At 40.7% G+C, this 16,118-nt stretch overlaps 1 protein-coding gene across 3 annotated transcripts in view; it reads right to left on the bottom strand.

Annotated features, from left to right (window-relative positions):
- The window catches only part of KLHL3 (kelch like family member 3), a 940,384-nt gene that overhangs the window by 311,531 nt on the left and 612,735 nt on the right, over positions 1-16,118 (bottom strand). The gene's annotated exons all lie outside the window — the stretch shown is intronic.

Raw genomic sequence — 16,118 nt, 5'->3', positions numbered from 1 at the left:
CTGGGGTGCCTTCTCTGTGGAGTCAGCATGTCCTCCCTGCAGTCTTGTGGGTTTCCTCCAGGTGCTTCGGTTTTCTTCCACATTCCAAAGACATGCAGTGGGTGGACTGGGCACACTAATTTAGCTGTAGGTGTGACTGTGTGTGCAAGTGAATGGTGTGGATGAACTACTGCGGCAGGGCTAGCCACCCAGCGGTGTAAACCCTGGCTCAAGATGATTGTTACTGTTGAAGTGACGTCCTGACCCCATGTGCAAAAATGGGAAAGGGGTTGAGGATGGATGGATGGAAACCCTTAATCGGCCAGAATACCGGTGACTGGATTCACTATCCAGGTCTGAAGCTAGAGATAAGGTGGGTAAGTATTTTTTTCATACTTCATTGTCTATCCCCACAGGAGGTGGTGTCAGCCAAGGAAATCCTACGAGCTCAAGGTTTCATGGTTTCCTGCATCCTTAAGATCCATGTAGCAAAGCGTCTCATCAGGAAGATCCAGTGTTTACTGAAGAATGTGTGGTGTCAGCACAGAGTCCTGCTAAACTTCAAGATAAAGCAGCTCCCTACCTGAAAAGGGAGTTGTTAGAGTAGATAGAAGCTTGCCATCACAACAAGAGTGTTCATTGTCAGTGTAAATTAAGGTACCAAATGATGACTTCAGACATCTCGGATCTAGATTGGGCACCCATTCAGACAATTTTCAATTTCAGACCAAGTAGGGAAAACCCTTCCTTCAAAGTCACATCAATCTGAAAAAAATGATGATATTCAAACCATGCACCTTCTAGGTAAAGGCAAACAATGCCACAGGGTATAGTATATATATGTAGTCAGTCAATTGGTGCAGAGAGTTAAGGCTGGGAGCTGTAGTTCCTATGATACAGGGTTTGACTACTTCCGCCCTCATTCTGCAAATGTGTGACCTTCAGCAAAGCACTTAAGGGGGCAACTGAAAATTTAGGCTGGGCTCCTCCATGGTCCCCTGAACTGCATGCCTAAAAACCTTCTTTGAATATATAAAAAAACAGGGAGGTAGTCACTAGTACCTCCTCTGCCACCAGGAAATGCACTCTGCGAGCTGGCAGAAGGGATGGGACTGCACCTGACAGTACAGCACCTTCCAGGCATGAGCAGCAATCTGGCAGACCACAGGTCTGTCATAGAGCCCCACAAGTGGATGCTAAAGCACATCTTTACCAAACTCAGAGGAAGATGGGGTGCACCAGAAGTAGGCTTTGTTGCCTCAAAGGAAAGTGGTCAGTTAACAGAATGTTGCTGAGGGGCCCCTGACAACAGGGCATGGAGAATAGACACCTCCTCCTTCCCATGTACACCCCCCCCCCCGTACTGCTCATCCACAGGTTTCCTGTAAAGATCAGGGAGGAAGGACTGAGGATAATCTTGACTGCACCCTACTGGCCAAGGCAGCATTTATTCCCTCTGCTACACAACACGAGCAAAGAAGAACCTTGGGTGCCACCACAGAAGGTGGATCTCTTGACCCACAATAAAGGAGCTACCATGCACCGCAACCTTAAACATGCTGAGGTTGGCAGCCTGGATGATGTGATCCTCATTTCTCAGGGCCAGCTGTTAGTCAAGGACTTCCTATGTATCTTGAAAGAGGCTGAAAGGCCCAATACCAAGAAATAATATATCTCTAAATGGAAAAGATTCACTGTATGGTGACAAACCAGGGGCCAGCAACTTTTGCCTTTGACTTTGATAATGTCCCCTTGGTTTTATCTTTGAGCTTTTTCACAAAGGGTCTATCTTATTCCACGATCACAATTCATGCATTTTATCTCAACTTATCTGTCAATGACAACCTCTCAACCTATGACAATACAGTCCCTCAAAGGCACTATCCACGTAACACCACCCGAAAGGACTCTGCATCCTCCTGGGACCTCAATTTTGTATTGGAAAAACTCACTTTGCACCCCCCATTAGCCTCCTGTTTCCACAGATATTACATAATTCCATGGAAAACAGTCTTGCTAGTAGCCATCACCTCATCTAGGAGAACCTCTGACTAACTGTCACTAAAGTGTAAATAACTCTTCCTCAGGTTTCACCCAGAGTTTATAACTCCACCTTCATGACCACGGTGGTAACAGAGCCCACCCTGAAACAAACAATTCAATTCCCTGCCTTTTTCCCAATCTCATAAAACAAAGGAGAGAAATTTGCACTCCATGGATGTGTACACACAAGTTTTTCATGGCTACACAAACATTTTCTGAAAGCCTGATCAACCCTTTCTGGTCTTTGTTCTAAACAAATTGGGCAAACCAAGAGGTAAGCAAAAAACTCTCTAAGTGAATCTCTATCTGTATTATCTTTTGCTACAAGTACCATGGGAAAAAAGTACCTGATAACATTAGAACTTATTCCACAAGAGCCACGGATACTGCTACTGACTTTATGGGTGGGGTCCACCCACGGTATTATGGAAGCAGCTTCTCAGTCCATGCCTTTTGTAAGCACTACAAGTCATCATTTTCCTCTACAGCCAGAGCTGGGTTCACTTCAATTGTCTTGCCTAGTGTTCCTATCCTATGCCTTACATCTGTTTTCCAGCCTCCCCCCCCTTCCTACAGGTTTGGAATCTTCCCAAATAGAATGAAACATGATGAACATAGTACAGTTGTGTCTTCTTTCCATAAATGTAGATGTTCACATATCTTCACTGTTGTAGTACTTTTCCCTCACTCCTTCCCTATTTCATGGTTTTGGTTTGGGGTGGCTCCCTTTTTCCCTTTCCTGCAGGTAGCCTCCCCCTTCAGGTATCCATTACCATACCCTGCTGGTGACAATATAGGTCAGTTTGTGTTCCTGGACCTGGGCTAGAACAGAAAGCCTCTCTGTCCTGAGGGGACAACCTAAAACATCAACATGATGTGCCCAGTTCTGTAACATGCAAAGTTAATTAATTCCTAATAGGCAGAAACAAATATTTTAAGAGAACTGCAAAAAGCTATTAAAATAGATAAATAGGGATGCATATCGGGGTATCACCTCTCACATTCAGCGGTGTATTTTGTATGCAGTAATTGCCTCCTCCTCCCAACATGAGAAACAGCATCTCCAGCACAAAAAGGTCACAAAGTGCAGTTATGTTAGATAGTTATAAGATCACAGGTTGTATATGGTTAGATCTAAAAAAGGGCTTCTGATACTGTAGACCACTTTTTGCTACTCAGTAAGCTAGCAGACATCAGAAACTTATCTAGTGTTACAGTGGTTTCAGAGCTACCTTAACAATCAAACTTTTAGAATACTCTGTCCTGTCAACTCCTTTCTAACATGCACTATTAACACAGGGCTGTCCCAAGGGTCAATTCTAGGGCACCTTCTTTAATTCTTACTCATAAATTATCTGACTTGGGATTAGCCACAGAACAAACTGTATTTTATATGCTGACAATACTGTAATAGCGAATACTAGTTAAGAATTTATGCACATTTAACAGGAACCTCCAGGAAAGTGTTAAAACCACATGGAACAGCTTCACAATAAGAACTTAACAATTTATACTAAAACTAGTAAATGTAGAAACAGAAGAAACGGGAAAAGGCTCCAAAACCAGTAAAAACACTCCAAATTCCCCATAGTACAGGAACCAATGAAGGCAGTCTCACAGTACTATATGTGGAACAGTTCTCTAGCAAGACTCTGCAATCCGTGATATGAAAAAGTAAATCCTTGATGCTACGTTTATTTGTTTTGTTTTGTTTTGTTTAATAAATTACTTTTTCATATCATGGATTGCAGAGTCTTGCTATAGAACTGTTCCACATATAGTACTGTGAGACTGCCTTCATTGGTTCCTGTACTACGGGGAATTTATACTAAAGAAAAAATATCAGCATCACAGTCCCACTGAGAAGTCGCTCACCTTGGACAAAGGATCAAAGATACGTTGGCTTCACCTCTGCATAGAAACTCTCATTTAATTACCATACTCAGTCCCAAGTCAGCAAAGTTCTTTTCTGAACTAAATGCTTCTTACAACCTTTCCAACCTACTCTCATCAGAAGCCAGGCAAGCTATAGTTATAAATGTACTTCTGCCTAGAACAGAATATACAGTCTGCCACAAAGTGCCCTTTGTGCCTCTCTGAGAACAACATTCTTAGATTTGTTAATCTTGCTAACACAAAGCATCACTGCATTTACATAAATAAAAGGAACGGTCTCCTTATGCCTGCTAGAGTTGGATTTCTCCACACCTCTCTCACTTATAAACCAACCGTATGAGAACAAAGCTCTTTCCTCAAGAAATCCAAGTACTTGAGATGGCTAATGTCTTCTTTCATGCTATCCTCTTGTGAGTGGACATTTTCTAAGATCACTCTTCCCACCTGAAAAAAACATTCCTGAAAACACCAGTAATTTCTAAAGAAAAAGAAATGTAACCCCTTTAGAGACACTGATTTCTGCAAAATTACATACTTTCTGCCTGTTGTGGTAAATGGCATATTATCCATTTCTCTGTTATTCTATTGTACAATATAGTCTGGGGACCTAATTAATTGCATCTTTGTAAAGTTATTTATCAGTATGTCTGCTACAGATGTCTATATATTAGTGCAAGAAACTCACCAACACGTATTTTCATCTTCCAATAGCATTCCCCCTCTACAAATTAGGAGGTCTATCTTTGTTAAACAGTTATTAAATGCAGCTTAGATGTTATGTTGCTTTTACAGCTGTCACCTTCTTTGTTTCGGACTATCATTTACTCTGTTATCATTACTGTGCAACACTTCCAGAATGTTCTGCAAGTACTCAAGCTCTGTTGCATTATTTTCATATTGTCAGTTTGAAATTTGTTATTCTGGTATTGTACTATTGTGTGCCTCTTTATCATTCTTTCATACGTGGCCCAGGTCATAGCTGATAAGGATCCTCGGACCAGTTCATTTACTTGGTAAACAAATGTTAAAAAAAAAAAACAATTGTAGAAGGTTAAATAAATTCAGTGTCGTAGCCACATTCAATGGGATATCATGTCTGCAGGAACATGTCTTGCCCGACTTCTGGAGCTGTACCCTCCCCTAAGGAATTTGTCAGTCTCTCTCCCATTCAGACTTAAGGTCATGCTGGTTATACAAGAGAAGCATTGGGCATGCCCTTTTCAGATCTTTCTTGCTCTCAGTTGGGTAAACATCTTGCCCAAGGTGCAAGAACACTTGTGGAGTCAAGGAATGAAGGATTGCCTCCTTCTCTAGAACACCCAACTCAAGAGGCCCTCATTTTCTTCTCTGTGAATTATGGAGTTCAAGGAGGAAGATGACCAGTTAGGAGATGAGTGGGATGATGGGAGAACAAGGCAGTGAAGGCTACCCTCTCCAACTTTGGAATTATCAAAAGTATGAACTAGGGGATGGTTGGGGGAACTGGACTGCAACAGTGCATGTACATGAACATCTACAATTATCTTAAGCTTCTAATAAATGTACTACAGTCAAAGTATTCACTGATGCAGTCATGATTAATACGATGATCCCCATAGAACTGAGCCAGTGACTGACTGACTGACCTTGAGAACATCAGAGAGCTAAGGTGTGCCCAGCTAGGAAGTGGTAACTGGAGGGATAAGTCTGTGTGTGAAAGTAACTGATACTTACTATCACTCAATCACAGTTAAATAACCAATGAGCACTGATCTGAATTATTAGAGATTTTTCTATGTGTAACTGTAGAACAAGTTGAAATACATTACTACAGCTATTCTCTCAATTGATTACAGTAAAACAGATGTGTATCAGCCAAAACACTGCTCATTTTGGGCAAGAGGGTACAGGCAGTGTGCAACGGCAACTGATGTATGGTCATCTGTCCACATTTCAAATATCTGTGGTGGCAGTGAATGGAATATATCCCTATTGATTATACTATGTACAAGCAAGAAAAGGACACACACCACTGGAAAATTCAATTACTACACAAACACTAATTTGGAACAAGAGCTTGAAATGGTAATGGAATGAGTGGATGGGTGAGAGAACGTATTTTCTCTGTATAAAAACTGCTTGCCTCATGGCAGAAAGGATGAAAACACCGGATGATTGGAAGTAAGACATTGTTACATGGGAGCAATACTGTAAGGAAATGAAGAAAAGGATCTACATGTGGCCAAATGTAGTAGGAAAAAAGGCATTTAATGAGCAGAGACGCACAAACAATTCTAAATAATTGAAGGAATTAGGGAAGGAAAATGTGTTTAGTCTGGGAAATGCATCTCTTCTTGAAAGGAGGGGAATGGTACATGATAGAAATTAAGGGGCTTCAGAGACTGAAACATGGAAATACAAGGACTATAAAGAAGGCAAACTTTCAAAAAAATGATGCAAGGGTCTGGAAAGCTTTGACATTCGGGCTGACAGACAATGGGAAAATATTCAGTAGTCCATTATGCAGTATGCCACTTCCAAATGAGTGAACGTGATGGTAACCTGGAGTGCAGCATCCATCATGGGACTGAAATTCCTGCTCATAAGCCAAGATAGTAACCTAAGAAAAATGCAGAAATCATGCTAGGTGGGGGAAGTTGTACTCAGGATCCGACTCTGACAGATGGAAAAGAATATGTCCCAGACAAGTGCAGTCATTCAGGCATGTGTATTAGCACTAAGGGATATGAATGATGAGAATTAATTAAACTTATGAGGCTGTACAAAAGTGGAATGGAAGAGGATTGTGCAAGTGCTTAGGCAGAGGTGGGTGGATAAACATGAAAAGGCTGCTGGACTGAAGCTGAACTGAAAGATGCCATAGAGAACATTACAAATCACAGGGTGGCTGAAAGAAGAAGACAGAGGAGGCATTTTAGGGTGAAAAAGGATCATAAATGTCAGAGTGAAGAGGATTCAATCTACAGTTTACAGAGTAAGGCAGACACAAGTCTGTAAAGAAACTGACAGACTACATAAATGGCAGGCAGGGGGAAACAGAAGCAAAAATCAGTGAAAAGTGAAACTGTGGAGAAAACTTAAGTCTAAAGATCCACAACTGTTCCAAATACCATCTAAGTTGTCTGTGATGACCATCACTTATGAAATGGAAAAAAAAATTACAGATGGTGATCGCACTGACAGCAGGCAGAAATGCATTGAAAGTTCACTGTTAATGTGCTAAACTGTGAACTGGCAAATGCAACTATATTTAATTTTTCTTTACATTCTAGAAAAAGTAAGGAAGTGATCCAACCAGCATGTTTTATATAACCATAAACAAGTTTCATTTCTGACTCAACTTCTTTAAGTTAACCCCCCCCCCCCCAAAAAAAAAAATGGTTGTGCCCACAACAGCTAGTTCCTATTTAAGTTACTTTATTATTATTCTGTACTTAGTTTGAGCAAACAAAATACTTTTTTTAGAAGGAAAAACCTTATGTAACATTGGCATACAAGAATTTAAATTCACACAGCATGTGTAACTGGAAACAGCTGTTAAAACAAACCAATCTTAAGGAAATGTTGAAGTTAATACCTGTTGCTGGAGTAATATTATATACAATTCACGTAGTATTTGCTTTCTAGAAAGCAGACGTTTAGTCACAAGAGACACCGGTTTATCTGCAATAAAAAAATGTAATTCTAATTTTGTTTTGGTGTTAAACAGGATCAGGTTTGACTACAATATCAAGTAAAAGGCAATCATGGAAGATGATTGGTTGCATCCAACGGGTTGTCAAGGGTCACATAGTGGAGTGATGTAGCAGGTGGTATCTAGGATTCAATGTTAAACACAGCAAGACTGTGTAGTTTTTCTAAAACATTAGAAAGAATTATCACTATGAAAAAGCAGTACTAAAAAAAAAGTGGTTTACACCAGCACTGCATCACATGAGCCTGTGTAAGGCAGCCACAACTCCAGGTGCAAACCAAATCTATACATATTTCCTTTTATTTTTATATGCATTTTAGGTTGGTCTCAGCTCCCTTGTTAGTGTTAGGCTGCACTCCTTGGTGTCAGGCCAAAAATTACACGTTTCAAACATTCAAGTCAATCTGGATTTTTTGACTTCAACATGTTACCTCCATGTGGAAATTTAGAGAGTGAATAGTGTACGAACCTGTGCAGTGCTGTTATGTGTTGGGCCTTGCACTCCTAGACAATCTCTTCCTCTGGAGAGTTCCCAGTCCCCATCAGAAAGTATCCACACAGGTATTGTCTTCCTTTATCCACCCCCAACATAAGCAAAGCCGTATGTTATTGCTCACTTCTCATCTTACCGGTCAGTCCCTTCAATTCTGGTCTCACCAGTCAAACCCAGGTCACTGCTGACAGTCAATATAGAAAAGAAAAAGAACTACTGATGACAAATGTACCGCTGAATCCACCGACTCGTGATATACAGGTGAACTGCCAGGTCCCTGGACACTGCTGATACTTTATCTGTGCTAACAGTGACTGTTACTGAGACTTCACTTGAACAACAATAATGCTGTTAAGGAAGGGCAGCAGCAGAAGGTACCGAAAACAAAAGGTGGAACTGAAGGACTAGAACAAAGCAGCAGAATGAACATCCCAAATGTGCATGTGCATGTGTGGTGTGTGGGGGGGTGGGAGAAAGGATATGAGTGATACAATATGGGTTCGAATTTGTCAAGATGAGGGAGCTGCCTTTACAGAGAAGGAGCAGAAACAGAGATCTTGAATGGATAATCAAGTGTGTCAGGTCTGTCCAGGTCAGGGCCAGGAACCAGCAGACAGAATGACAGCTGCAAAAACACTTCCTGTTGGTTCAGCACTGAGGATTTGCTTCCTGTTGCCAGGATTTCTGCACATTCATAAGCAGTTCTAAAAGCAAAATTCATATTCTTTCAATCAAGAAACCACTTAATGACATGCAACTCAATCAAGGTAAAACTCAGTACTGTACGTTACACATTGGGGTTACAAACACAAGCATCACCCCCACTAAAAAGGCTGCTGTTGGATCTCATATTCTGGAGAAACAGTCTAATCATGAAATGGCGGCAGCATTCAGAAGCAGCATTTCTGCAAAGGTTAGGAGCATCACTGAGCGAACACACTTCAGAAGTAAAATGTCCTAATCTGACTTACTCCAGCTGCTAATGTTTAAGTGCCAATAAAGAAAAAAAAAACATATCCACATTTCATTACTCAGTCCTTATTATAAATGTTGAATTACTGCTCATTTACTACTCTGATCTTTGATTGATGTAAGAAAGATGCTTAATCTAAGCATATAGCCATTTTCCTGAAACAGTAAATATTAAGTTTATATTTAGCCTCTGCCTTGACCTTATTTGTTTGGTAATGGCTAAAATAATGTTTGGGCAAAACCACCAGTTATCAAATGAATAACAAGCTAACCTGCTCTTGCTTTAAGATATAAAGTTTATTAGTAGAGTTTGGGAGAATAAAATGTAACCTTCTTTGCTGGACTGACAGAATAAATGTGAGAATTTCAAAAAAATTCTCATTTAACCTTCTTTGCTGGACTGACAGACTAAATGTGAGAATTTCAAAAAAATTCTAACTACAATGGCTAGTAGACATGAGTCCCGCAGATAATTAACATGACATGTAAATCTCACACTCCTACAACACAGGCCTTCAAGTGCCTTCTGGTTTACAAATTCTGCAACCAACTGCCTAGAGGGAGTAAAAGATAAATTCCAGACAAGATACAGAACAGGAAGTTCAAATTTCTGAACCAGAAAACTGCAGGCGATAAAGTTGTTACTGCAAAATATACCAGTAATAGAGGTGAAGAGGTCATTTTCACTATAAAACTAAAGTGATTTCCTTCTTTGAATTACTGAGATTGTTCTATATACTTAGTATCACACTCTGCAATAGTAATCAGAATATATAAAGCATACCTCTCAGATGTCGACTTTCACGTGTCCCTGATTTTGCCGTTTTTTTGCTCCATACCTCAAACATTTTTTTGCTATTCCATCAAAATAGTGAGGTTGAAAGTCATTCCATATGTACAAGCACTACAGATAAACAACTTATATTTTTAAACACCTTTATTAAATTATCACTCAAGACATAGGCACACATACATAGAAATGAAAACAAATCATATTAATATTTTATTCATGCATTATACATTTGTATGTTTTCTTTGTTTACAACAACTGTCATTCACTCAAACATTACATAAATTGTTCCAGTTCCTGTAATTTATTTCTCTTGGAAAAGCAGATGCTTAGATGTGCAAGTATGCACGATAACTGAATTTTATACTTGCACGCACGTTTGCAGTATTAACACTCCCCTTTCCATTCCAGAGAGCAGGCGGTAGTGTTCACATGTGTGTTCCTATGGCATTTTTTTTTCTTGATACTGCCGTGATTAGCTTTATGTTATTGAATGTGGGCATTTACTTGAAATATGTGCACACTGCATTGGTAATATAAGGAGATGAATTCTAACAAGAGAGTATGTAAATAGGATATCTGTTGTGCTGTGTTTCGATTGAGGAATAGTTTGCCTTCTCTAGCTTTCTATGGCTTTTGGGGTAGCAGTGCATATTATTATTTTAATTACAGGGTTCTGTGATTAGTTGTAGGATATGTGTCTGTGTTGAGTGCATTTTGTGAACTGATTGTATGCTCTCTCTGGACGTAAAATATAAAGATTTCACTGCACTGCAAAACAATTGCGCTGTATCAGAACAAAACACACACAAAGCCATATCATCTGAGTGTGTTATCCTAGATCAAGCGTTTTTTGAATGGTGCCACAGTCAGACCCCTTTATGGATGTGTGCAGTAGGATCACTGTTTAATAATTTTTACAATTGGTTATCCTTTTTGTGAACCGTAGTAACCCGCTTTATGCAGTAGTAACTCATTGTCTAATTTAATTTATGTCTTAATGTTTTGGCACTTTTCAGTATTTTTGTGTGAGAACTGGATCTTGACATTGCTTTGTCTGCATTGTATTTTTTTCTCTTCTTTTTGTACCACCTGTTGCAACTACAAGAAAGACACAGTCAAGCTAGAGTCTAAACTGAGTAATACTTTATATTTTTTGTATTGGAGGCCCATGGGGTATGTGCAAGTTACCTCTTAAGGAGACACTAGTGTTTCAACTAAAAGTATATAAGTATGTTCTGGCCAATAAATCAAAACTTCCCACTGACAGGTTGCAAAGCATTGACTTTTAAGCTCTGTGTTTGTAATAAAGTGTAGTCAGACAATTTAATGCCCTGACCAGGTCAGAATCCTGGCATGTCTACAGCTAATGGGGCTTGGTTTTATTTGCTTGAATGCACTCAAACTGACTTAATTCAATGGGCATTCACTGGTCATGTAGTTAAACACTTATATGTCCTTAAGAGGCCATTTGCAAATGTCTCATGGGCCTCCACTATAACACAGGTTTATGGTATAGTGGAGACTAGCTTGGCTAGGTTATTTGTGATTGTTTTTGGGTGAATGATGGTTAAAATTATGCACAAGTATGTCACAACCACCTTGATAATTAATATTGGTAAATTTACAAGATGGGCAGCCCACTAACGTTCATCCTTCTGTAACCCATAACAGTGTATTATCCTTTCAAAAGGTGTCATTTGCACATAGGTTTACTGTCCTGCATCCGTTACGTATGAAGAGAAGTGGCAGAGCATGTTACTGCTGGAGTCTATAGCTAAGAGTAATTGTTTACCTCCCTGGACTACATGAAGAGAGACATGGAGGAGCTCTCCGATCTTGTAGCCCAGGCAGGTATGACCCTAACCCTGAGTAGCATCCTGCCATCACCCAGAATGATACCACAGTACAAGGACAAAATGATTGACTTCAATATTTGGCTAAGCTTCTGGTGTCACTCTAAGGGGATCCAGTATCTGTCTGCCTAGGATGACATGATTGACAGACCACGATGCTTTGTCAGAGATGGCCTGCACCTGTCGCCCTTGGTATTCCGGATACTGGATAAGGCTCTTGCCACCCCTATAGTGCCTTTTTTAGTCCGGGTTCAAATGACAAATTTACCACCATAACAGGTACAAGCAAGCAAAATCTGAGGGTAATGCTACTCAATGCTAGAAGTCCAAACCTCAAAATGCACTCACTCGAGGTACTCCTTAAAATGGAGAACATCGATATCTGTGCAGTGACTGGTTCAAGGCTCCAGAGAGCACCCCTGCATTACCAGGCTATAATTCATACCACAACTTTCAGCCACCTAACCTGGACCGAAACACTAAAGGTGGAGGCATGTCCATATTCATTTAGGATATCCACACCTCCAGGCTAGCTGCTCAGCATAAGGCATCCGAGATTATCCAAGTGCAACTAAGTCTGGGCAAGACCGCAATCCAAACTGTAGCTTGCTACAGATCCCCCACACCTTGTCCCAGGATTCCCACTCCTCATTTCTTGATAGACTGGAAAATATTAGGGTACAACTTAACACCCTAATAATGGGCGATTTTAACTACCCCACCATTAACTGGGAAAACTACTCATGTACCAACTCTTTTGCTCAACGTTTTCTGGAATTCATAAATTCCAGTGCCTTCGATCAACTTATCCACACCCCCACCAGGGGCAGCAATATCCTAGACCTGGTCATCCAACCACAAGCTAATCACCCTAGACATCCACATCCCACCCCCACCCCCATTAGGGAAACGACCATAAAAAATTTCTCCAAAGCCAACTTCACTCTTCTTAAGACAGAAGTGGCAAACTTCACAACACCCATGCAGATGGACAATAGAGGTACAAGTGCTGAATCCTACACAAATGCACTTTATAAGCACTTACATTAGCGCATGGATCATGCGATCCCTAACAGAACCAAGATGCTGTCCTCCAAAAAAAGGAAGCGAATCTGGTGGTCCCCTGCCATAAACAAACTCTAAGAGAGTAAAATCCCATGATTGGATGAACTCCCTGGTCAGCCTCAGTAAGAAGCTGAGATCCCTCATAAAATCCTCCAAAGCTAGTTACGAAGACAACCACAAAGCATTCTATAGTTATGTCAAGAATCTCAATGGTAACACTCAGATCTGCTCTGAGTTACAGTGCAATGGCATTAAATATACAGAAACAACTGATAGCACTGAACCTATATGCCAGGATGTTGGCAAACTTTACCCCCTAAAGGGCTACAGTTTAACTACATTACAAAGTATCTTGTTCTTCCTATGCATTTAAATAATTTAAGAAAATGACTGGAGTAGCTTTCTTGGGGAATGACCCAGTGGGTGTGGCTCAAATAGGGGTGCTTCATGAGTGTGTTGTGGGTGGGGCTTAAGGGGCGCCGGAGCATTACTTCGCCTAGGGCACCATTTCGGCTAAGGCCGGCCCTGATAAAACCTAATTCTTTACATCAAAACTGTCTAGAGTGTGCCATTTGTTTAACAGCCTTTTTTCTTTTACTGATTTAATACATGTGAGAATGTCTGCATGGGTACAGGCAAATGCAAAGTGTGATACAAAAAGCCCCTGCCCCAAACTTATATGTACAAACTCAGCGGTTATACAAAAATGGAGAATGGAGAACTCACCCAAAATGATAAAAGCAGTGCTGGCACACCCAAAGAAATTTGTCATATATGTATATAGATATAGATACCCGTTTGGGTTCGTGAAGGGCCGATCTCGTCTCCTGAACATGACTGGCTTCTTCAAATCAGTCTCCAGAGCTGTGGACGAGAGTAAGACAGTCCACACAGCCTATCTGGACCTCGCCAAGGCCTTTGACACCACCCCCTACTCTGGAATCATAGATAAACTTACTAAACTGGGCATTAATCCCTACGTCACTCGATGGGTTGCCAACTGGCTTACTGACAGAACCCACAATGTAAAAGTAGATGACTCCAAATCCAGCTCCAGACAAGTGACAAGTTGAGTACCTCAGGGTTCAGTCCTGGGACCTCTCCTGCTTGACATCTACTTCTCTGAAGTACAGGCCAACACTAAGGGACTCTGGCTAACAAAGTTCGCAGATGACTGCAAACTGGGAGCCATTATTGAATCCCCAAATTATGTTGATACTCTACAAAAGGGCCTTACAGAAACAGATGCTTGGTGCCAGAGCCATGGGCTCAAGTACAATGCCAAGAAATGTATAGTTATCCCCTTTGGGAAAAAACATGTACCCATGAATTACCACATAGGTGGCAGTACACTAAATACTGAAAGTGTGATAAGAGACTTAGGGACACAGGTAGACAGTCAGCTATGGGACGAGAAGTGTGTGAGTTGGGATGTTTTACAGAAATGAAGGTGAGTGAGTATACGTGTTTTTTTTAAGTTGTGTGTGTGGGTTAGGGTAGGAAGGTGGAAGTATGAGTGTGAGAGTTGGATGTGTCTGTGTATGTGTGATGTGTTTGTGTGTGTGCGAGGCAGTTTAAAAAGTCTGTGTGGTGTTTTTCTTTTGTGTATTAGTGCAATCTCGGAGTTAGAATATATAAGTGGGGGGGCACAGTCCCCCCCCCCATGTGGGGGGTGCAGGGGGCTTGCCCACCTGCGTACACGTAGTGTAGGGCTTGTAGTTTATGTTATGGGGGTTGTATGGTGTGCGTGTTGTGCGATGTATGTGTTCTGTATGTCCGGGATTTTGTTTTCGTGCTTGTGGGTTTCAGGATTTTTGTTGGTTCAACTTTATAATTTCGAGTTACTGAATTTCAAGCATTCATTAATTCGATATTACGAAGGGGAACCATGTGAATATATACCGAATTATCTATCTATAAATGCTTGTGTGCGTGCATATTTATAAAATCATAGTACAGGCATACAGTGCAATGAAAAAATATTTGCTCCTTCCTAATTTCTTATTTTTTTTTGCATGTTTGTTACACTTCAATGTTTCAGATCATCAAAAAATGTAAATATTAGACAAAGATAACCCAAGTAAACACAAAATGTAGCTTTTATGTGATAATTTTATTTATTAAGAAAAAAAAGGTATACAAACCTACATGGCCCTATGTGAAAAAGTAATTGTCCCCTAAACCTAATAACTGGTTGTGCCACACTTAGCAGCAGCAACTGCAATCAAGCATTTGCGATAACTGGCAATGAGTCTTTCACATTACTGTTGAGGAATTTTGGCCCACACTTCTTTGCAGAATTGTTTTAATTCAGCCATACTGGAGGGTTTCCAAGCATGAACTGCTTTTTAAGGTCATGTCACAGCATCTCAACTGGATTCAAGTCCAGAATTTGACTAGGCCACTCCAAAACCTTCATTTTTTTTTTTTTTGTTTTAAGCCATTCAGAGATGGACTTGCTGGTGTATTTTGGATCATTGTCCTGCTGCAGAACCCAAGTGTGCTTCAGTTTGAGGTCACGAACTGATGGCCGGACATTCTCCTTCAGGAGTTTTTGGTAGAGAGCAGAATTCATGGTTCCATCAATCACAGCAAGTTGTCCAGATCCAGAAGCAGCCCAAGACCATCAACACTACCACCACCATGTTTGACTGTTGGCATGATGTTCTTTTTCTGAAATGCTGCATTACTTTTATGCCAAATGTAACGGGACACACACCTCCCAAAAAGTTCAGCTTTTGTTTTGGCAGTCCACAGAATATTTTCCCAAAAGTCTTGGGGATCATCAACATGTTTTTTTGGCAAAAGTGAGACAAGCCTTTATGTTCTTTTTGGTCAGCAGTGGTTTTCACCTTAGAACTCTGCCGTGCATGCCATTTTTGCCCAGTCTTTTTCTTATGGTTGAGTCATGAACACTGACCTTAACTGAGGCAAGTGAGGCCTGCAGTTCTTTAGATGCTGTTCTGGGTTCTTTTGTGACCTCTTGGATGAGTCGTCGCTGCGCTCTTGGGGTAATTTTTGTAGGCCGGCCACTCCTGGGAAGGTTCAGCACTGTTCCATGTTTTCTCCGTTTGTGGATAATGGCTCTCACCATGGTTTGCCAGAGTCCCAAAGCTTTAGAAATGGCTTTGCAACCTTTTCCAGACTGATAATGTCCATTACTTTGTTTCTCATCTGTTCCAAAATTTCTTTAGATCATGGCATGATGTCTTCCTTTTTGGGATGTTTTGGCCTACTTCACTTTGTCTGACAGGTACTTTTTAAGTGATCTCTTGATTCAACCGGTCTGGCAGTAAACAGGCCTGGGTGTGACTAGTGAAACTGAACTCC

The sequence above is a fragment of the Protopterus annectens genome, chromosome 4.part0 (assembly GCF_019279795.1).
Source record: "Protopterus annectens isolate FY-2018-M chromosome 4.part0, PAN1.0, whole genome shotgun sequence".
Lineage (NCBI taxonomy): Eukaryota > Metazoa > Chordata > Ceratodontiformes > Protopteridae > Protopterus > Protopterus annectens.
This window is presented reverse-complemented; position numbering and strand designations above follow the sequence as displayed.